At 43.6% G+C, this 22,344-nt stretch overlaps 1 long non-coding RNA gene across 3 annotated transcripts; it reads right to left on the bottom strand.

Annotated features, from left to right (window-relative positions):
* Positions 1 to 663: 663 nt before the first annotated feature.
* LOC142062190 (uncharacterized) lies at positions 664 to 22,273 on the bottom strand. Of its 3 annotated transcripts, XR_012662394.1 has the most exons (5): positions 16,246 to 22,273; positions 13,068 to 13,189; positions 12,592 to 12,921; positions 10,727 to 10,929; positions 664 to 2,409 (listed from the first exon to the last, which is right to left on the bottom strand). It is a non-coding gene; the product is annotated as an uncharacterized LOC142062190 (long non-coding RNA). The 3 variants fall into 3 exon arrangements; XR_012662395.1 differs by lacking the exon at positions 13,068 to 13,189 and having other exon boundaries at positions 16,246 to 22,270; XR_012662396.1 differs by lacking the exon at positions 13,068 to 13,189 and having other exon boundaries at positions 12,592 to 12,833; positions 16,246 to 22,265.
* Between the last annotated feature and the right edge of the window lie 71 nt (positions 22,274 to 22,344).

Below are 22,344 nucleotides of genomic sequence, written 5' to 3'. Positions count from 1 at the left end.
CGGCGGCCCCCTCCTGCCCGGGGGTGCCGCGCACGGCCCCCGCCCAGCGCGCCGGTTTGGGAAGGGGAAGAAGTCGGGAAGAGCCTCTCCCCTGACGAGAAAGGAGGGAGCGTCTGGGAATGAGAAGCAGCTGCAGGGGGAAAGGGACGGCGGCAGAGCCCCGGTGCCTCCCGTGCTCACACCCCCGGGGGGGCCACACGCTGCTGGAGACCCCCCCCCCGCCACGCTCCGGGGGGCTGGCAGCCCAGTGCGGGCCTGTGGTTTATCCCTGCCCCGGGTTCCCACCCAGGATTTTCTCAACCTTCTCCTCCCCCTTCCCTCCCTGGCTGCCAGAATAACTCTCTCCCCCAGCTTCCCACCAGGTCCCATGCCTGGACCCCCATCTGGGTGTCAACAGGCACCTTCCCAAGGCAGCGTGGGCGGCATACGGCCACAACCGGCTGCTCCAGAGGGGTAGCAACAGGGGGCTCCTGAAGGAAGGATGCTCCCTGCCCTGCAGTTCAACCCCAGAGCTGCCCTGGGCCAGCTTTGGGGTTGATACTAAGAGCCAGGCTTGCCAAGGCTTGAGGCCCTCCCCAGGCGGGGTTTGGGGATAGTCTGGTCTGCCAGTAGTGCACATCAGCTGGACAGACTGGGGGCGATGCACGAACAAGATGTGGAGAAGGCAGCTCCTGAGAAGGACCCCCTAAGGAAGAGCGACGGATGCCACATACTTTGAGGAGGCGAGTAGGCTGAACGATCCCACAATAAATAAAGAGAACTTCACCAGGGCCTTAAAATATAGTCCCACTGCCCCGCCTGGGTACCCCTTTGTGTTGGGCAAAATGTCATCCACAGCGAGAGAAGTTAGTTAATTCACGAGACCAAAAGATGTGGTCGTGGAGTGGCCATGCAACTCCTAAATTCATCAATTAACCACGGCCAAAAGCCAGCTCAGAAACGACGGCTGCAAACCAGCGGATTCCCACAAACCACCAGGCTGCCGTGCTCAAGTGGACAGCAAGCCCGCGGCAGCTTCCTCGCAGCACCGCCCCAAAACTCACACACCATCAGATACCGCTCCTTTTCATATTTCACTTTTTTTTTTTTTTTAGCTCAGACCTGACCCATGCATTAGAAAAGCCTGGGGATGTCACTGAAAGGACACGCACAGATAAAAGGCAGTGCTGACACTGTAATACCTCTGAGTTATTCCTGTACCACTCTGAGTTTAAAAGAAACATCTGTTAGCAAGGTATTTGGACTATGAATCCATCAGAATTTGTGAAATATTGCTATCGCCATTTCAAATGTATCACACTGTGTGTTATTCTTAACAAGGAAAAACAATTTTTGGAGTAGCTGCTGTGCAACTTTTTAAAGTTAAATAACATTTTCATTGAAAATACTCCAGTCTATAAACAAAGTTTACGCAAGGGCCTGTATAGCACTGCTTTTAAAACAGACCTCTGGATTTGGAAAAGCAACTCGCTCCCTCTTTGGGGGAGCAGCAACCATACGTTACGCTCTTTGTCTAAAGCCCTCACTCGGATTTTGTTAGGATCGGAGAGTGGCCGTGTTTGAAATGTTTGCCGCTGAGGAATTCAGTCCCACGGCATCCAGCGCCTGCTCTCGTAAGCCGTCCCGTTAAACCCAGATCCAAAAAGTTGCTTATGTAACGCTGGTTAACCATGCCTCTGTGCAAGGAGGTGGCCGGCTGGGGACAGAAAGCCAGTGGGGAGCAGTGCGGTTTAGGCTCTTGTAGGAGGCAATAGCGTATTTGAGTAGCTTATTGGTTACTAAGAAGTGTTAGTCATGGGGAAAGCTGTAGTATTTATTCGGTAGAATGTAAATACATAACCCAAACCACAAAGGAATAACCGTGGATGGAAATAGTGTAGCATTTACTGAGGGAGCTGAAACGCATGTCTACAGAAGCTGTATTTCCTTAGCTCCATAGAGAGTAATTCACCTTGAACGTAGCTTCTGCTCAAGCCCGTGGAGTTACACATAGGCTGAATTCGGTCCAGGCGCGCTGAACAACCAAGTGTGTTATATATTCCACCCAAAAAAGTGAATGCCAAAACGGAGCTAAAAATACAAATGTGGAAGGTTTGAAAAGCAAACACTGCTTAATTCAGCGGTAGATACAAAATTGTGCGCTTTAAAGACCCAGCACATCAAAAATAGAGAACATTATGTCTATGCTCAACACAAGACACGCCTCCCCTTGCATCACATCTCGCGTGGGTGAGAGGGGGATTGGTGTGGTTCTTGCCTGTGACCAAGTCCCAGCCGTATCCGGGGCTCTGCTGCCAGGCTTCTTCCCCTCTGACTTCTGTGAAAAACCTTGCGGGGATCTCTGCACCTGGACAGCGAGGCCATTGGCCTCCTCTGCAAGCGAAGCACCAGGTCACTGGGAACGTCACCCTGCAAAGAATGGCCAGACAAAGAGGTGATTCATGAACGTGCAGAGCTTGACTGTGGCAGAAGACTTGTTTTGTCAGTGGCAGCGAGAAGCCCAGGAGCTGGCAGGTCTCCTAGAGTCCGGGTGCCCAGCTCTGCTTGCAGGGGTCACTAGCCAAGGGGCAATTATTTGCTCCCTTTTGTTTTCAACCTGGTAATCGTGGATTTGCCCAGACGAGTTCCTGATAAAACCCCAACAACTAACATTTGACCTGTTCCCAGGTTTCGTGTGCTCAGGACCTACCAGCAGGCACAGCAGGTCGGTGTTCAGCACCTCTAGAAATTAGGCCAGCTCTGTTTACAAGGCAAACTTTTCCCCTAATGGCAGCAGTTCAGGAGATGCCTCTGGACTCGAGCACAGAGAGACCTTCCCAAACCAGTTCTTGCATCTGATGTTATTTTTAGAGCAGCTACACCTTTTGAGCTCCAAAGTTTGCAAACAACCTGCCTTGGGAAAGAAAAAAACTCATCTCACCAGATTTGCGCTTGAGCAGAAACAAGCCTAAAACCATAAATAAATAAATAAAGTCATATGTCAGAGGCGGTTTAATTACATGAATTACAGGAGGAGATGCCCATAAGTGTCCTAAGATCAATTCCCTCCTACCCTTTCCTTTCAACTGCCTCAGCTTGTCAATTAAAACAAAGAGAACTGAGCAAACAACTCCAAGGGATTACATTTTCCAAAGTAGCTCTTCGCTAAAGAGCCGGGCTACAACCGGTGAAAACAAGTGCAGCTGCTTGAATGGCGAAAGGAACATTTTTACAACCACTCTGAGATTTTCATGATTTCTCTGAATGCTTCAGAGTTGGCCTGTTCTACCAGAATTTTCTACCTTCTCCTGAATAAAGAAACTCATACTTCTCCTGAAACACAGGACTGGGCCCAGTTTGGACTTTATTTCTGCTTTACATTAAAGCGTCTCTGCTGAAGTGTCAGGACCCCAACTAGAACCACTCCTGAGCTAAGAAGAGAATCACGTTCAGGATTGCCATTCTATTCCAAACAGGTTTGGGTTTTGTTTTTTTTTACAAAAACATACAAAAGCACTGTGTGGGAACATTAAAAAAAAATGCAGTTATAAAAAGGCAGCAGGATTGTCTGCTCTTTTCTATTTTTAAGTTTTTAAGGGTGATTTTTATTGTTTTGCAAACGCTATTAAAAGGTTGCCTGTCCCACGCAGGGAGAGTCTTCTGTCGCTTTTACGTGACTCGTTCACTTTGTCACTTTTCAAAGATTCCCAAGAGTGAGCAAGCCTAGAAATGTCACTCCTTGCTTTTGTCCATCTTCTGCCGTGACAGTGTAAGGTCTGTGCTGCTAAATACTGTTCCTTAAGAGACACTTGTGCAGTGCCTCAAAACTAGGAGGCCCCGGGTCTTAGGGAAGTGCTTCAGCAACGCAATTCATAAAATAAAGGTAGAGCCATTTTAACAGTCCGTTATTAAAATCCTCCTGAACTGTGTTAGAAATACTTCTTTAAGCCATCTGTGGTAAAATCATCTGCACATTGATTGGTTTCCTTGATCAACGTTACAAGAAGAATACGCACTGATCTCATACAGCTTTTGGAAAGAAATGTTGCCTTTAGCACACATTTGCTGCCATGTTGAATTACTCCCCGCTCAATCAAAGCCTCATCCCTGAGAAGTAGGAAGGACCTCCAGAAGATGAAGAACGCATTCCTCCTGCTCTGAAATTGTAGCTGGTACTAATAAAGACCATCATTCTTCTAATGGACGCCATACGGCCATATGGCTATCTAAGATAAGCAGATTCATTTTGGATCTGTTGAGTCATGAATACTTTTTGAGAATACCACAAGCGTTGGCAGCTCCCTGAGCGTACATACCACTTCAGCGTGTCTCTAGCACTGATACGCGGCTTTGTCTGAGTTCGGCTGCCACTCCGATATTTCAAATGCTTTGCTCTTCCTCACTGTCTAGCAACGCTGCCAAATCTACCATTCCACGCAACCACGTGGCACCTCCGGGGTGCCGACATTTGTCTTTGTCCTTTAATTGTATCTTGAGATCTGCTATCGTCACAAGCTTTAATGATTTCAAACGCTAGTACAAGCCGTAAAAAGCAGAGCAGGACAACTGCTGCAAAAATAGTTCCCACCAGCTCTATGTGCTTTTCAGCAATAGCCAGGACTTTACTGGTAGGCGTTATCACAAGTGCTGGGGAATGTCAGCACATCGCTGAATTTTGAGTTCATTAATGTGAACATCCTCACCTGAAAGCTGAAAATCCTGCTAGGGATTCCCAGTCAGGAAACATGGGCATGCCCTGTGGCCTCCATCTCTAGCAATAATAAACTGGTGGGGCTCGTTTGTAGCAGTTGCCTGGTGACAAATAATCATCAGACCAAGGATCATTCTTAGAAACTGCTCGCTGAATAACCTTGCACAACAAACGTGTATGAACAGAGCACGAGCTTCCCACAGACATGTGACAAGAAAGAGGTCGCTTCTGAGGGAAAGGCTCCTTCTCCACACACATATAGATGAGGCTGCAGGTTGTATGGGCTTTGTAGGTATTCCTAGCCAAGCTACTCTCTTACTTCTCACCCAGTGCCGTATGTGCTTTTAGAGACACGTATGTCTATATATATGTGTGTACGCACCAACACACACAGACATGCATGTATCCATCACATTCACCTAAAACATACTAAAAGCAGCAGGATCCTAACAAAGGCGGGACCTCGATGGATTATTCTAGTACAAAACAATCCATGTTAGTGCAGCAGTTTGTTGGGACAACTCAGTTCACTGCAAATATCCTACAGGTTTAACCCTTATGAAAGGGGTAATGCCCTGTACAGCAGAAGGAAGGAGCTAAAAGAACCTGAAGTCCTTCCTGACAAACCTTTGAGCAGGACCTACTTCACTACAGTGCGGCAGGGCTCTCTGTTTTATTATTGATAAAGCAAGCTAACGAGTGAGGTGTTAGCTGGGTTTATTTTCAAGGTAGAGACATTCTTACTTACTGTTAGCAGCTCTGCTCCATACTGGGGCAACAAAAAACGCTTGTAAATAGAATTAAAGCCCACCTCTTCTGCCAACCAACTACTACCCAAAAGCACCTGAGCAGGGGCACTGTTTGTGCCAACTGTAGTGAAACCTGATTTCATTTTTGGCTCTTTTCTACATATGCAATTACCTATACTCTCCTTCACTGCTTCCATCAGACACAGACGCTGACTCAGCAGCCTAAAGCAGGCCTTCAGCTACCTGGGAAGTTCAAAGGCGATAGGTTTGGTGCAGTGCTGCAAGTACTGGGATGCCTAAAGGAAGGCTGGCCTAATGATGAAGGAGTTGATTTGGACTTCAGAAGGTCTAGGTTCAGCTTTGTGCTTCTGTGACACTGGCTGAATCACCAAGAACCTACTTTATCCAAGTGGCTAAGCATACGCTTAACAGTGAAGAGTAATTTTTAAAAGTGGGGAGAGGAGGCAATTAGAATTAAAGGCATGTCAGAGCCTCCATTCTGGAAGAACAAGAGCATTTTGCACCATTCTCAGAAATAAAGCAAAAATAAATATTAGTTCCAAACAGGTCCTCAAATTCCAACCCAGCAAACAAAAGGCTTTCAAACCATTCCAGTGGGGCTTCAGCCCCTGGGAACATATCAGAAGAGTAACATGACACAGAGACTCTGTATGATCTCTCATTTACAGCACATGAAACAAAAGCTGTACTGGCCCATACATCGTGAAGAGACACCCAGTGATTCCCATCTCATCTACAGCAGAAAGACCTGGGCTGACTCTCCTGTCGCACCCGCTCGAGAAGAGCAGAGAGCAATCATTGCCGTGGGCCATTTCAAAAACTACAGAAGCAAATTCTCCTCCATAAGGAAGAAGCGAAACTGAATATGCCTGGAAACAAGGAATTAAACACATTGTAGTCAGAGGTGGGTTTCTAGCATTTTCCAGAAATAGTCATCAGGGCTTTAGATTACTGGCTGGCAGCCACACGGCCCGTGAAATGAAGGGAGGCCAATTTCTTGACCTGCAGGCTTCAATGCAAAGACAGTCTGTACTCTCTGATACCTTATCCAAACGATGTGGGCAAACCAGCGTTGTACGTGTGTACCGTGCGTGTCTAATCCCACAGGCGAACTAGGCTTTCTATTAAACGCTGTTTGCAGGATCTACTTATTTTATTTTTTAAAATACCAGTCACCAAACAGCTTACAGAGGAATAAAACTGAGGAACTGGCTCATAAAAAAGGGAGAAGAGGGACTTTTAGGAGAGGAATATCTAAAAATCAGTTTGAAGAAGCAGAAAAAAATTGTAATGGCAAAAAGAGAGCGAGCGTGAAGACACCCCAAATCTCACTCTGCCTTACGTATGAAGGGACCTTGGAAGTGAGGGGTTGCACAGCCACACGGAGGTCCACCTGGGCAGAAGGGTTTACAGAGCCAGACCCCAGAGGATAAGCAGGAAGACAGAACAGGAGAGAAAACCGATATGGGAAAGAAGTGAAAACCAAGAAGGCAAATTCAGTCTGGGCAAAGGGCCAAGGCAAGGCCAAGTGCAATTCTAGAAAACGGGACCGAAGCCAAAGGCACCAAGGTGTCACGACAGGCTAGCACTGGTCTGCAAAGACAACCCGGAGTGATGCGACTGGCAGGCGCACAGCATCACCCAGACAGGAAGAGAAATAGGCTTAAAACGAGGTTTTTGAACAAAAGGCTCAGGATGAAGGGTCTGAACCAGCACTTGCCACTTGTGCAGGATCTGGGGTTAGCATGACACTGGTATGTCCCAGTACCAGCTCCCTGGGTGCACTGGTGTTACACTTTGAGTCACGGAAAGCAGAACTAAGCTGCAGCAATTTCCGTGAAGACCTCTTTGTTCCCCTGGTCGCACCCTGCATTCCTGTTTGTTTCATCTCCGTCCTGCTGACTCTGCCACCTTCTCCCACCCTCTGTACACATACCTGATAAGGCAACAAGATTCAGAACCAGGTATTGTATGCAAATGACACCACACCCCATTCAAAGAAATATTGCAAAAAGCAAATGTGCAATGTCATTTATAGAAGTGGCATCATCTTATAAACATTCCTCACAAAGACTCAACGCTGAGCTAAATCCATGGCTGCCAAAACCAGAGAGTCATCTGTCCTGCCTCCAGAGGCCCTCAGCAAGTCACTTCATCTCCCATCACTCTTTCCCCACTTAACAGTGAGGCATGGAAGCAAAGCGGGGCAGGAAATCCTGCTGCCTGTCCACTTCAGACCAGGCTGAGCACGGGAAGGACGGAGGAGAGGCTGAGTGCGGTTGGGGCTTGAGGGACTGCAAGATGAAGTGGATTAAGACACATGCTTGAAGTGCAGAGGATTAAATGAGAAGGCCAAAGAGGACTCAGAATCGATGAGTATTGATTGAGGCAAGGATAGTAGAGACAAACCCCAGATCCAAAGCACAAAATAGCAGCCATCCAAGGTGAGCCTGACAGAATCTCTCTCTGTGTGGTGCCATGAGGACAGCTTCAACTTGCAAAGCTGTTGTGTGGTTCATTTCCATCTCTTGGGTCCACTGGCAGCCACCAGCACAGTCACCGCTCCTGTTTCAGAGGTTCCCCAGCTGGTAGTAACCAAGAGCCCAAGATGAGACCACTGCAGAGGAGGTGCCTTGAAACGGATGGCACAACTGGATCACTTCCATCATTTTCTGCTAGGTAAAGGTACTTGAAGCAGGTGCCTGAATGTACCTACAGTGTTGAGAATGGCTACAGCCTGCGGGCTAAGCAATAGTCACCAGAAAATTGGAGACCTAACTAGTCTGCCTAGGCTTGCAGGAACTGCACAGCTGTGCTGTCTCAGAAGTAGCTCCCAATCCACTCTCAACCCTCTTCAGGATACAGAGAATTTATCTCACCCAGCATCATCCGTTCCCTGTCCACACTGGATCACTCTTGCCCTGCTGGGCAAAATCTCCTTTCACCCAAACCAGCAAAACTCAAAGTCCAGTCTGAAAAAAGAAAAACCAAAACTCAAACCAAACTAAAAAACACAGCCAGTGGACAAAAGGCAATTTTTAAATAAAAAATAAATAAAGGCTGGGCTCTGTTCTGTTGCCTGAGGCATGTAAATGCTGTCTTCATACATTTCAGACCCTTCCCCGCAATAGTCCCCCCAAAGTGCTTTGTCTCTACAGGGTGAGCGGCTCCATGTCTCCCATGGCAGAGGGCACACAGTGATCTGGCTCACGTTACTGAGCAGGATCGGATGATAGGTGAAGATCCATGATGATGAGCAGCAGGCGCAGCTGGGCAGCAGCTCACAGGTCAAAGTTTTTCCCTTCTGTCTGAAAATCTTCCTGCACCTTTCTTTTCCAAAGTAAGTCGAGGCCCTTCATTCTCCAAAGACTTTTGTTGCTACTAAGCTTTATGTACTTATACACCTCTGCGTGAGCAAGGTTTTAGCACAAGGGCATGTTTCAGCTCACGTTATTTTTTATAAATCATAGACTAGTTTGGGTTGGAAGAGGTCACCTAGCCCAACCCCCCTGCAGTGAGCACGGACATCTTCAACTAGATTCAACTATAATAAATTGCTTTGTAAAACTGTTCATTTTACTGCCCCATGAGAGATGAGCAGTAAATCCAGCCAAAAAAACCTGTCCCACATCCCTGGGTCTTAGGAAATGTAGACTTGTCACCCTTCACTCTCTTTGTATGCTGTTAGATTTTCTCTGTGTAATTTTATGCTGCTCAGACACCCAATGACCTAAGTGGTCCCAGGAAAGGGGAATTGGCTTCCTCTGCAAAAAGCCTGGTGTTTATTTGCAATTTAGCTTACCTGACTTGTTCAAAGTGTTATCAGAATGCATCCACCTACTTTCTTTTCTTCATTTTCACTTGATATCCAAGATCTGCTTGAATTGAGAATGTCTAAAGCCTCAGGCATGATCCTGGGTGTTCTCAAGACTTAAATGCCACTGCTTAAAGAGTTAAAGATCTAGATGGCTGCACTAAGAGGATGATAAACTAATCACTCAGTCACTGCTGGTGAGCCTGGTGTCATTTACTGAAACATGGAATGCATTTAACAATGTAAAAGAAACTCCATGCAGTGCAAAAGCCAAAGATGATTGTTAGATTGTCAAGGTTTACTTTGGAGAAAGTCCTCAGTCTAATTACCTACGTTTAAGCAACAGAAATATTTTTCCACTCGTTGAAGAAGTTAACATTTTCCTTTCAAGCCAATGTTTTGGGGGTTTTTTTTTACGTGACTAAGGACTGCAGATTCTGTTCAGAGGACTGCAAAAATTTAAGACAGGGAATAGGTAGAAGAAATAACTCTTCTAGGGAACAAGAAAGAAATGTTTCCTATCATCATAATCATGAGAAAAGTAGAAATAATAATTTCTACTAGTACAGGTACTGCACATTTACCTACTGATTTGTGTCTTCCAGTTCTGTGAAATGGCTTGAAAGAAAAGGACAGCTCTCGGCACTTGACAGAAATACTTATGTAGAAGCCAGACTCTGTTTTGGTGTAGAGGAAGAAAATACCTCAAATAATTTTCCCTGCAATCTCTGAGCTGTGAAGGAAAAGAAAGACCAAGTCCAACATTTTAGTTTTGCATTTTATAATTGGGTGAATATTTGCATTCTTTTCTCTAGCTTTAAAATGAGATCTCAGTTAAAGATCAAGACACCAAAAATGAATACAACATCAAAGGGATTTTGTGGGGTTCACCCAGTGAGCATCCAAGCTGCAAATAGTATCACTATTATCTTTATTAGAACAGTACAACTCCATTGTGCTAAGCAGTTCGGACAGGAGCCTTTCCCAGCATACCAAATCCCAGAGCCACTGTCAGTGGATACCACCGGAAGTTTTTCATTGATGGGGAAGTAAGGCCCGGAGTGACAGAGGCTATTTCTCCAGAGCAAAATGAAGTTGTGACCATAGCTCGTCTTTGCCTAGCAAACATAGGCTATAATTGACAATGCAGCGACACGGGCGTAGCGCGCGTAGTAACAGCTTAACAATTCTCCAGAGACTCTGATGGGTACTCGGATGTGGCCATAGCACATCCTTGCAGACCAATGTCAATTTGACCTAGTAAACACAAGTAATAATAGAAGAGGAAGCAATATCAGCTTAGCAAGTGTTAACTGCTTACCAGTTCTCCAGAGACTCTAGATGGGCACTCTGCGTGCGAGCTCGGACAAAGCTTGTCCCATGGCTCCAGTACTGCGACCCAAATGACTTGCGAGGAGGAGGCAGAAACACATACATTCTAATGACACCTACCTTCATGACAAGCCTGACAAGACAGCGCATAATCATTTTCCCTGCTGGGTGATGGCTGATGGCTCAGGTGGTTCTGCTGATGTTGATTAGGGCAGTCTCTGCAGAAGTAAGGAATGCTTCAGCCTGAACTATAGGATCAAAATCCAGCTGTATGGGTGGAAATTCAGCTGATCGACTGGAGAAATCTCCAGCATTGTCTCATCCTGAAATGAACATCAAAAATAGATCAACTTTCTCTAAAACGGTGTCTATTTCCCTGCACACCTAAAAAGAGAATCTAAATGAGTAACTCGGGTGTTGCTGTATACACTGTAGAGATCTAAAGGCAGAAAAGATGAATGCTATTCAAAGGAACCTGCTGTTCCTGTTGTGTAAACCTTTCCCTCTGCAAAGAGGCAACATTTACCCTAGTAACTGTGTCACACTTGCCTCACTGCACTTCATGAAAGAAGGAGAGCAAACACTTTGAGATCGGTGGGACCAAGAAATGGTTCTACTGATAAGAACCAGGAAACTTTTGAAATACACTCACAGCTCCACAGACCACAGTTGCTACTGCAGAGCAAACTATTTCTGCCTCATCTATATGTGCATGTATTTTAAGAGTTGAAAAACTGCCACTCTAGTACTTCTCAGCAGCTAATAAAAATCTTTGTTAGCAACATCTGGATACAAGATAAGGGAACCTTGCAAAGAAACATGAGGTATTCAACAAGTTTCTGCAGTGGGTTCATCATCAGTCCTCAGAGGACTTTGCTCCAAAGTCCACTGAGGTGTTGGGGTGTTTTTCCATTGACTTCACCGGGCTCTGAACCAAGACGTAAAGCCTCCCTGCTGTGTTTTGGACATTTATTTGTGTTTGATCTGTAATAAGATCTTTCATTTCTCTTATTCCTGTAAAAACAAATAAAGCTGCAGTACAAGAAAGCAACTAAACACATGCTTATCTTTAAGCATATCCCTAAACCCATTCACTTAAAGTCCTTAAGTCCTATGGACTCCTGGGAGAGAAAAGCACATGCTTAAAATTAAACACGTGCTCAGGGACTTTGCTAATTAGTGATGGCCCTGTGTCTTACAGGGTCTTAAACACATCTTAGAGCATCTGGAGTTTTAGGGTCCATATGGGAGAAATTACATGGAGACCATCTCAGAAGTGCAACTTTTAGTATTGTATCTAATGCTGTATGCCTGTCTTTAATGGCTAGAAGACTGATTCTGTTACAATACCATTTACAACTAGTTAAGAGAAGTAGAGTTTCTTGCTCTTTATCTTTACAAATATCCTTCTAGATATTTGTAAAAATAAGAATATCTAAAACCAGAGCTTTTTCTTGCCTATTACCACAACACAGGCCCATCATGACAACCAAACTCATCAAAGCAAAACTGCTTTTTGGAATGCATGCACTTACTGGCATCTCAAGAGCAAACGTATCACACTTCAGCCAAAATATTGTCCCTGGCCTCCTTCCTTTGCTTAGAGGAAGCACTCGTGCATCCTCTAGAGTCTGGCTCTTGGAAGATAAGTGAGCCTTTGCTGTTGGGTCGGACAGCAAAAGGAAGGCTGTTCCCAGTAGTCTGCACAGAGCAAAAAGCATTTTTCTTCACCACACCATGTTTATTTTGGACCTCTGCTAAAGACTGTTAGAACTCTCAGCTATCTTGATCACAGACAAGGCCTGAAATTTAACATGTCTGACAGGTCAAATCAGTGTTGTCTCTGCTGAGAAAACACTGGGAAGTTTCTTTGCAAAATTGTTCTTTTCAATAGGGTTTTGCCTGTCTGAGAACTACTTGCTCTTTCTAATGGTTACTCCACATTCACACAGGTACCACCCACCAGCTAACATGAAACCTCTCACCTTTTCAGCATCTCCTGTGCAGGGACTGAAACTTGTCCTTCTGTGGCTTCTACACTCCACCTCTTTTTCTTTTCATGTATCTTCCTGAACTCCTTTTTCAAGGTACATCGGTGCACTCCAGTTTAAGATGCTCTTGGCCCTTCAGCTCTCTCTAGGAAAAGTTATGCTGTCCCATGTTTATAGGTTCATTGTTCTGCAGGCTGAACACTGAGGCCATGTTTCTGTGTCCATTAATGAGGAATCTGGATCAGACGTTAGCACAAAACATTTCTCTCGCGTTAGCAAAAGCATGCAGTGTGGTGCTCCTGCTGGCTTTACTATTTATACAGGCTGTGGAAAGACAGGTGATATCTGAACCCAGCATAAAGCCTTCAGAAGAATATTTTTTAAAAGAAAAGTGATTGTTTGAATGCTTTACATCATGTGGCTGCCGTGTCTTTGATCTGAAACTAGATTTACCACAGCTTCACACTTACCTTTGAGTAACAGGGAAGTTGCAAGTCAATGCTTTGCCCATCTGAACCACCAAGAACAAAAGGCTGCTGCAGGCTTCGCTTGCCTAGAAACATTAGCAGCGTAGTCCTCTGCAATCTAGGATCTAAAAAAACACCTGAAGCAGCTTCAGCCCAGCCCATGCTGGTTTTAGGATAGAAAGGAGGATGAACATAGGAAACTTCTCTTGGGTGCTTCTGCAGCCCCCAGTTTTTAAGTTGACAGTGGCAATCTCCTTAACTCCTTGATTCTTCAAAGACCCAGCTCATAGTGACTCTACTGAGGAGATGAAACTTTTGTAAGATGCATTAGATCCACCTTCTCTGAATCCCAAAATAGTAGAACCAAAACAAAAGGGCCCAGGATGTCCATCTAACAGTGGACATAGTTTAGAGCCATTGGCTGTAAACTATCAGGCACTCTCCTAAATAAACTGTTGCACAAATACAACGTTCTGATCACAGCATCACGTAATTACTGAGTTTGGAGGGGACCGCCAACCCCTTCCTCAAAGCAGGGTCAGCTGGACCAGGTTGCTTAGGACCTGCTGGATCATTATCTTGATCCAACTCTTCCATGCATACTTGGTCTGGGATAGCTGTTATCTCTTCCCTTAGGTCCATGATCCAATCAGTGGTCAAGATGATGTAGGGAACTAAGCTTTTAAGAGGACCTGGCCTGAGCCATTTGGTAATGAGCAGGATATTATACAGAGGTTAATACTCTATGGAGCTTACGAAGCAGACCGAGATTAGACTTCTGGGCTCTGGTAGATGGCTGTGCTGACAGATGGCTAAACACAGGAGCAGCAAGAGTCGTCTTCTCCTTCTTGTCAGAGAAACCACCTTTAGAGGGAGAAATGGTGGCAATGCTTAGAGCATTCCTTTCTACAACATACATTTTCAGATGGACTACAGTCTTGGATGGTATATGCTTTTGTGGATGAAACAGTTGTACTGGTATTTCCAATGCTCTCTGAGCAGCTCATGTAGTAAAGGAGAACGTTACAACCAAAACAGCAGGTAAATACTCATCAGCATCTTCTCTGTGGAGTCTCTGGTTGCATTAAATGTCCGAGAGTTATGATCCACTTTTAAACTATCTTTTGAGGGTGACCTACGTAGGAGAATGAGGGTTGATATCACTGCAGGCAAGTGGATTTTAGAAAGTCTGCATGATGGACATGCAATAAGATCAAAAATCACCTCTCTCCAATACCCTTCTCAATGCTTTTCCAGAGACCACTTTGCATACAACCTGTGGAAATGAGATACTGTCTTCCTTCTGGTAGCAGATATGTAAAAGAGTTTCCCAAGGAAATTTGGGGAAAGAAAATTTTGTTCAATGTACTTCCTAAACCCAAAGAAGAATGGAAGGCTGTACTCTCAACAGACCTCAGAAAATTCACTTCTTTCACCACCAGATTCCTGTTCCCAATGCTAACCTAACCTCTCTGTTTCCCTTCCTTTCTACACAAGATTGATTCACAGAACTTGATTTAAAGGATGTTTATTTCCATAACAAAAATGATCAGGGGTCTAGAAAACATGACCTATGAGGAAAGATTGAAAGAATTGGGTTTGTTTAGTCTAGAGAAGAAAAGACTGAGGGGGAGACATGATAACAGCCTTCAACTATGTAAAAGGTTGTTGCAGATAGGAAGGTAATAAATTGTTCTCTATGTCCAGTGGGTATAAGACAAGAAATAATGGGTTTAACTTGCAGCAAGGAGGATTTAGGTCAAACATTAGACATGTTTCCTAAGAGGAAGGACAGGTGAGCACTGGAGAAATTAGTCAAGGACGTGCAGACGCTCTGTCACTGTTGAAGCAAAGATTTGCCAGGAATGGCTCAGACCTGGCAAATCTTGCCTTGTGGTAGAGGGATAGATGATCTCTCAAGGTCCCCTCCATCCCTTTCCCTTCTAGTATATATTTATACCAGTCAAAACTATCACAAGTATCTTTGTTCCATAATAGGGAAAGAGAAAATCTTTCCTGAACACTCCCAGAGATTTTTACTGCTGGTTTTATCTACAGTGGCAGTGCATTTGAAGGCATACACATTTATTTCTATTTAGACAATTAATTAAAGGATGATTTTTACAGACCTATCCCCCTGCACAAGTTTTCTCTTATGGTTCATGCTATAAAATACCATTTCTGCACCCCATTCAGAAGCTTTCCTCCAGATAAGCGATGCAGGACTCCCAGACAAGCAGATCCTGTCCTGTCTGGAAGGGATGCCTGCAGACCCAGCCAGCATGAACATCATCTGTCTGAGAAGGCTTCCTCCACCTCAGATCCTTGGGTCTTATAGCCACAACCATGCACATCACCCCCTATGCACTGCTCAAAATGAGAGGTTTGCAGGAAACACATGAAGCCACAGCATTCACAGGGCATGCACTGATGGCTAACCTTGGCAGACAAGGTCCCTCACCTCCTGAGGTGGGCAACTCAATCCCACAGCACGTGCAGAGTTTGGATTTTGAACCCCATCTCTGGTAGTACTAGTTGTGTCAACCCATCCAGGTCACCTCCAGTGCAAAGGACAATGGAATTGCTTTTTTAAAAATGCATCACAACTTCCTGCCATCGCAAGCAATCCTTTGCCATAAAAGCCATTTGCCCCTTCATCAGCACGTGCAATATTCAATATACACAAACAAGGGGATGCTTCTCCACATACTCGTTGGTCAAGAAAATCATCCTTTTAGACATACAGGTAGAGGAGTAAAAAAGCGAACCTCTCTGACCAGTGAAGAACCTGAAAATATAATAGGTCAATGGCAAAAGAAATCTCCACCTTATGGCCTCAAGCAAACCAAGACTGCTTCACAACTTGAAAGAACATGAAAAGGTTAAAAATTATGCTACAAAGCAGAAGACACTCATTAATTTTCAGATCTTTCTTCCCATTTCCACTCTTTCAGAGAAAGGGGCTGAGGCTACACATAGCAAAGGAAACATTTTCTTTTGTCACTAAACTTTTCAGAAGGAAAATGGCTCTGGAACCGCCTGTGATTTTTTGTGTCATCTGGAGAGAAAAATAAGCCCACCTGAGGCAATATCTTCTGCCACTTACACCTTAAGAAAGCTTTTGTGATTCAGATTCTTCATTGTTTTAATTTATTTCCAAATGGAATTAAAATTAACTTACCTGTGGAAGTCCGGGTTGCTTTCTTACTTGATGACAACCATCACAATTTGGTCTGATTAAAATGTTTCAAAGAGCTGTCCCGTTCACCAGGAAACACGGTTTTAGAGTGGTCAAGCCTAAAGGTATACTTGTGTCAAGTCCAGTGACAGCTTACCCTCCAAAGAAAGGGAAAAAATAATCAGAAGAAGGCAAGAATACTTAGGTGAATCTTTTTTAAATGTTCTGATTTTTTATCTGAAATGAATTTTCTAAACTGTTAGCATAACTGCATTTTGAACGTATTTTATGCGTACGCACATGCCCACACACATGCAACCCACCAAACTGAAACATTTTATTTCAGACCAATGAAACATTTAGTATGGTACCAAAAGATTTTTTTTTAAGAGAAATTCCTTCATCCCTAAGTTCATGCTATTAAATATGTGCAGGCATTAATGGCACACAGCATTTCACAAAAGATGTTTTGCCTTCAGGTTGCTGGTTCAGCTTCCTATAAAAAAGCAGCGAATCCTACAGGTCTTGCTAGACAGGGCTCACCTGATAACAGGGTTTGTCTCCCTCTGCTGGTGTTGTTTTAGCTTTTAGTGCCTTGAATGGCTGCAAAATCCTAATATTTTCTAAAAGATTTGAGAAATCCAGGAGATATTCCTCACTCAGTTCTCCAATTCTTATTACTAAGACCAAGTACTGACTGGATGCTGGTTAGGAATTGATTTTTCTCTACTCACACTGGTTTAAGATTCTTTTTCTGCTATTGGTTAACCTCCTTCTTGAATCAAACCTACCAGGAAGGCTAGCAGATTTATACCCGGGGTATAACCTCTACATCGTCACCACCCAAGTCACATAATAACCAAACCACCATGCCACGGTGTGCACAGGTCTGTTTAAACCAGATCCCATTGAATAAGGGCCTTAACTTAAGTTCGTCTTCAAGTTTTCCCACTCTATAATGGGCAGAGCTGAGCTCTGCTCTCGGTTTATGCATGAATAGATAATGCTCTGCCCTTGGAGCCTGCAGTCCTAGCTTGGCAGCACAAATGGCAAAGTAAAGACCAGAGAGGAAATGCTAATCAGTTTAGGACTGGGTATTCATGATCCTGAAGTTGGACAGCCACTGTAGGTGATCCTAGTGAATGTAGGGGAACCAAGACTCATGGCCATGAGGACAGGCACCCAAGTTCAAGACTTGCTCCTTTGACTTTGGACTGATAACATTGTCAGGAATAATCCCATCAGACAGGACTACTTCTCTCCACTGATGGGAAAGTGTGGCAAGTGCAGGGATGGATATCTCCCATTCTGCCATCTAAAGCTATGAAAGGCAAATCTGATCCCATATTCCTGAGATATTAATTGCACCCCACAGGCTTCTACCCTCAGATTACCACGAAATTCTTGTCTTCCAGCTGTATTTAGGGGGTGATGGACCTATCCCAGAGTGTCTCACACCAAGGCACAAATATTTACAGTGATCTGGCAGTACATCTAGAAGTTGAGAGGCTGATACACAACACCGTGTATACATCCCATGGTAGGATTCATTTTACCTAACTATCTACCTGAAAGGCAAGCATCAGGTCTAAGCTAGTCATATTAGCTCCCTGAATAGTCACCAGAGGTAGGCGTTTCCAGACGGCAACTTATTCCTTGACTTTATGACACTCGCCTTTGGCAAGATAAATCCAACCTTAAGAAAATGTTATCACTTATATTTTTCATTTCAAAATAAAAGATCCCTGTCAGCCTTCCCACCTGGCAAACAGCAGAACAGATCTGTACTCGTCGTTCATCTGTCGGACAAGTGAGGCTCTGGAGAAGGCAATGGAAATGCCCTGATTGACTTCAGCTGATAAACTATAGCCATTTGCCTATGTCAGAACAACTATCAATGGTCCCCCGGCCTGATCCTACAAAAGTTTTGCATTAATTTAAATACCTTTGCCAAAGTTTTTTAGGGAAAACTAATCTGAACAAAACTTTGATTGCTTTCAGTGTGGAAACAGAATCCTCCTTGGAGCAGCTCCAGCTAAATCTCCTTTCTGGGAAATGAAACATTACGGTTGCACATTAAAGAAAGTGACCGCTAGGATGTTCGTTTCCTGGGTATGGGAAATAGGTTTTTATGTACAGTATCCTTGCTTAAAAGAAGTCTTCTTGTAACTTGTTTCGCCAGTGATTCTAAAGATGATGACCATTTAAGTCATGTGTCAGATCCTTACGCAGGCTGCATTTACTTTTACATTTAAATGCACACAGGCACATAAAAGCAGCCATCAGAGTACCATTACATCAAGAATATACCATTACATCAAGATTTATTTAACTGAATCCCCCATAATTAGGTCATAACATATGATTAAGCAGTTGTTAACTATGTCGTAAGGAAATCTACAAAGGGAATGAAATATTTAAAACAGTAATAACATACCTATCCTGCTTTGCTATTTATGCGCAGTTAAACACATAAAAACAAAGGAGCAACTCTTAATTACAAGGACAATTTATTTTGCTGACCTTCTTATTGGGACACATGCCAAACCCACTGGGGGTTGGTTTGTTGGTTGATTTGGTTGATTTTGCAGGAAAAATGTTCTGGCCCATTGTTGGAGACGCTGCAGTTGTCTGCCCGGAGAAAGCAGAGCGTTTCGCAGTGCTAATTTACAGCCTTCTCGACTGGTCAAGGGCAGCAATGAAGTATACAAATTACAGTTAAAAATAGAGATAGCTTTATGGAATCTCATTCCGGTGGCTTCTAAAGGTGCGGGGCCAGGAACACATACATCTCATTCCTTGCTGCCTCTAAGTCCATTTTCATCTTTTTACTTTTCCCCTTGGATCCTGAGCTCCGCTTCATTTTTGAACTTACATAGGAAGGCAGGAGGTTAAACCAAACTGCTAACTGTGTCTCTTCAAAACTGACATTTAATACAGGGTATAAATCACTGTGGGAGCCTGTTATTCCTTCAGGAATGCAATTACATAGGGTCAAATAAAACATGAAAGAACCCAACAAGTTTTAAAATGTAGTATGTTCTCAAAAGCAGGCAAGAAGGAATGCAAAGCAGTCCAAATATGCTAACATCCACATGTTGTCCTGTATGAGGGGGATTAGAAGGAAAGGTTTCTGTTCTTTAATGATTATGTTGTTAAGCATAGGTATGTATGCAGGTTCAGGGCTCTCACTGAATACCAGTCCATTCAGGGAGCTTTGGGCAGATTACTGTATTTATTTAAAGCAGGTGGCTTTTATGTATCTCATTATTTTAATTGCCACCGTAGCCCTATTTAAGATACCATGGTCATTTAGCACACAAATGGGATATGCAAAATGGACATTCACCTTTCCCTTCAAGGTTTTGGGCCCAGAACCTGGACCATAGCGAGGGATGTTGCTGGGAGAGATAGCACAGTATTGCAAAATCAGCTCTTTGATAAGCAAACATCTGCCTCAGCCAGTTTAGGCCACCTCAGTCTCACTCAGTCCCATTGGTTTGACTTTAAAACAATGACGGAGAACAACAGGTAAATACATAAATAAAGCTTCATGAAGTCTGTTAAAATCTGAAAAAAAAGGTAGATTAAGCAGGTTGAGCACCTCCTATAAAATCACTCACTGTCACCGTCCGCATTTCTCTGAGCACAGAAAACCCTTCTGCTTTCCCATTGTTGCTATGTGTTTAAATAGCCTAGAAGGAAAAGCCGTACGGCTAGAGATGCTAGCAAACTTTTAAGGTCATCTCTTGCCACCCTCACTTTCACTACACTGTATTTTACACCTTGAATAGTTAAACTAAGCAGACTTTGAAGTTTCTTCATTGAATATCTGGGATATAAGGAAGGCAACTATTTTATCTGAAAGTAGGGGTTTTTTCAGCCAAATGGGACTTTTTAATTCAAAATGAAAGACTTTATGCAAAAATAAAATTTTGAGCATCTTAATCTGAGGATTATTGAAAATGTTTCCTTTTCTCTTTTTAAAAAAGCTACTCCTCCCCATGAACAAGTAATGTTTAAAAAATACATATAAGAGAGAGCCTTGCTTTTTAAAAATCTTAAACTTTTTAAATTGCTTTAGTCTTGCTTTTAAAAGTTTTGCTTTTCACATTTAAAAATAAAACTTTTGCTTGTTAGCCCCCTCCCTCTCTAAGAAAGTAACGCAAATAATACCTTACTTACTAAATCTTTTCCAGAAAAAAAAGGAAGTCCAAATGAAATATATTAAAATAACTAAGGTTTCTTTTTTTTTCTCTTCTTTAATCAAGCAGAAAAAGTGGAAAAACCTTAAAAAATTGGGGGGAAGAAGAGGTTTCCTCCAGATCTTTTAAAAATTACTTTTCTACAGCAAATTTCCTAATGGGAAAATTACAAGTGGGGATTTTTTCCTACAAAAACCCCATAGCTCCAGCTAGCAGACACTGATTTCACCTCCACTAAGACTGCCGGAATAAAACCTTAGATTTCTCTCACTTGTTTTATAGCAACCCACTGCATTACAGTTACATGGGTCACTGGTCCTGCCAACACTTACATATATTCTCAGAATGAAGCCTGTGAATAAGATTTAGCAGAACAAAAGCTTCGTTAAAGGCAGAGATAGCACTACTGTCTATCATAAAGATTATTAAATACTTCTTATTTGAAGAATATGGCTTTAGGGGCTTAAAATGTTGCCTTCCTCCAGGCATACGGGTGAAATAACTGATGCTAATCATGGGCCTTAGGGTTGGCTTGTGTGCGGCTTTAGAGAAGAAAGTCTTTCACTTTCCTGCTAAAGGCAGTTTTTAGTATCTGGGGTTTTCGTATATTTCAAGCCTGTTGTGGAGAAGGAGGTCTTGGGGAACAAACGCTGCTCAAGGGGTTTCTCAAACAATCCCTGAGCCCTTCAGTTTGAAATGTTCTAGTGCCCTAATTCTTTGCAACAAGGGCTTAAAAATTGCTAGCAAGGGATTCTCTGGATAAAGAATTGACCTTTCACTTGTCATGTGAAAATGTCCCCAAATATAACCAAATTACAGGCGTTTGTAAAACTGCTCTTTGCACTTATGTAAAACCTGGGCGGTGTGACTGCAGAGAGCCAGGGGTCACAGCACCACTTCCCAGGCAGGGAGATTTGCCAAGAGTAACCCTAGAAGAGAAAGAGAGGGCTAAAAAAGTGGATAGCAAAATCTGAATTTCACTTCCAATTTGAGGCTGTCTTCCATGCTTAGAGGATTCCCCTTTTTAGTATTGTTTGGGGAAAAAGATTACAGTGAGGAAAACCACATCCTCACAGAAAGCACCCCCAAAGCCAAGGACACACTGTTTTTGTTAGTTCAGGGCTATTGCTGGCAGAGGTGCAGGGTTTGTGTGGTGCTGATGACCTGAAAGCATCACGTGAGACTCCAATCCTGGTGCCTGTGACATGCTCAAGATTCTGCCACTCTGCCACACTTCCACGTGAAATTAGCTTGGAAGATGCTAATAACCTGGCAAAAGTTTAAACATTTTTCATCCTTTCTAGAAAGTGATCATTACTTCAGCTGAGAAGGTTATCTCCTTCAGAGCTAGTTTCTTGAGCTTTCCTCTGCTAAAAAAATCCCTAAACCAACATACAAAGTTAGACAATTAGGGATAACATCCCTGCACCTCTGTGATAACTCCAGTATAGCCACACTGGGTACAGACTCCTCTGTTTCTCTGCAGGAGGGTTGCCCTGGATCTCAGCCCTTCTCTCTGCCACTTCATGACTAAGAGTCCCTCCTTCCACAACAAATCCCACCTTATCATCTAGAGAGGTCTGATGAGGATGTAGGCTTATTTCATCCACCCTTTCAAGTTACCGTCAATCTGTCTTCCGTTCGCAGCGTGTCCTAGAAAGGTAACAGACTTTTCACATACTTGACTTGAAATATATGAAAACCCCAGATACTAAAAACCCTCTTTAGCAGGAAAGTGAAAGGTTTCTTTCTCTAAACATGGAGCAAAGAGAACAATGTTATGTCCATTTTCTGTGTATCTGAGCCTGTCCCAGCAAAAACTCCACGCGCAAGCTTAGTGACAGTGGACATGCTGAGGAGATGTCACTTGGCTGCAGAAAACCCACACCTAAGGCAC

Source organism: Phalacrocorax aristotelis, chromosome 9 (assembly GCF_949628215.1).
Source record: "Phalacrocorax aristotelis chromosome 9, bGulAri2.1, whole genome shotgun sequence".
NCBI lineage: Eukaryota > Metazoa > Chordata > Aves > Suliformes > Phalacrocoracidae > Phalacrocorax > Phalacrocorax aristotelis.
The sequence above is the reverse complement of the archived record's forward strand: the minus strand, read 5'-3'. Positions and strand labels throughout refer to the sequence as shown.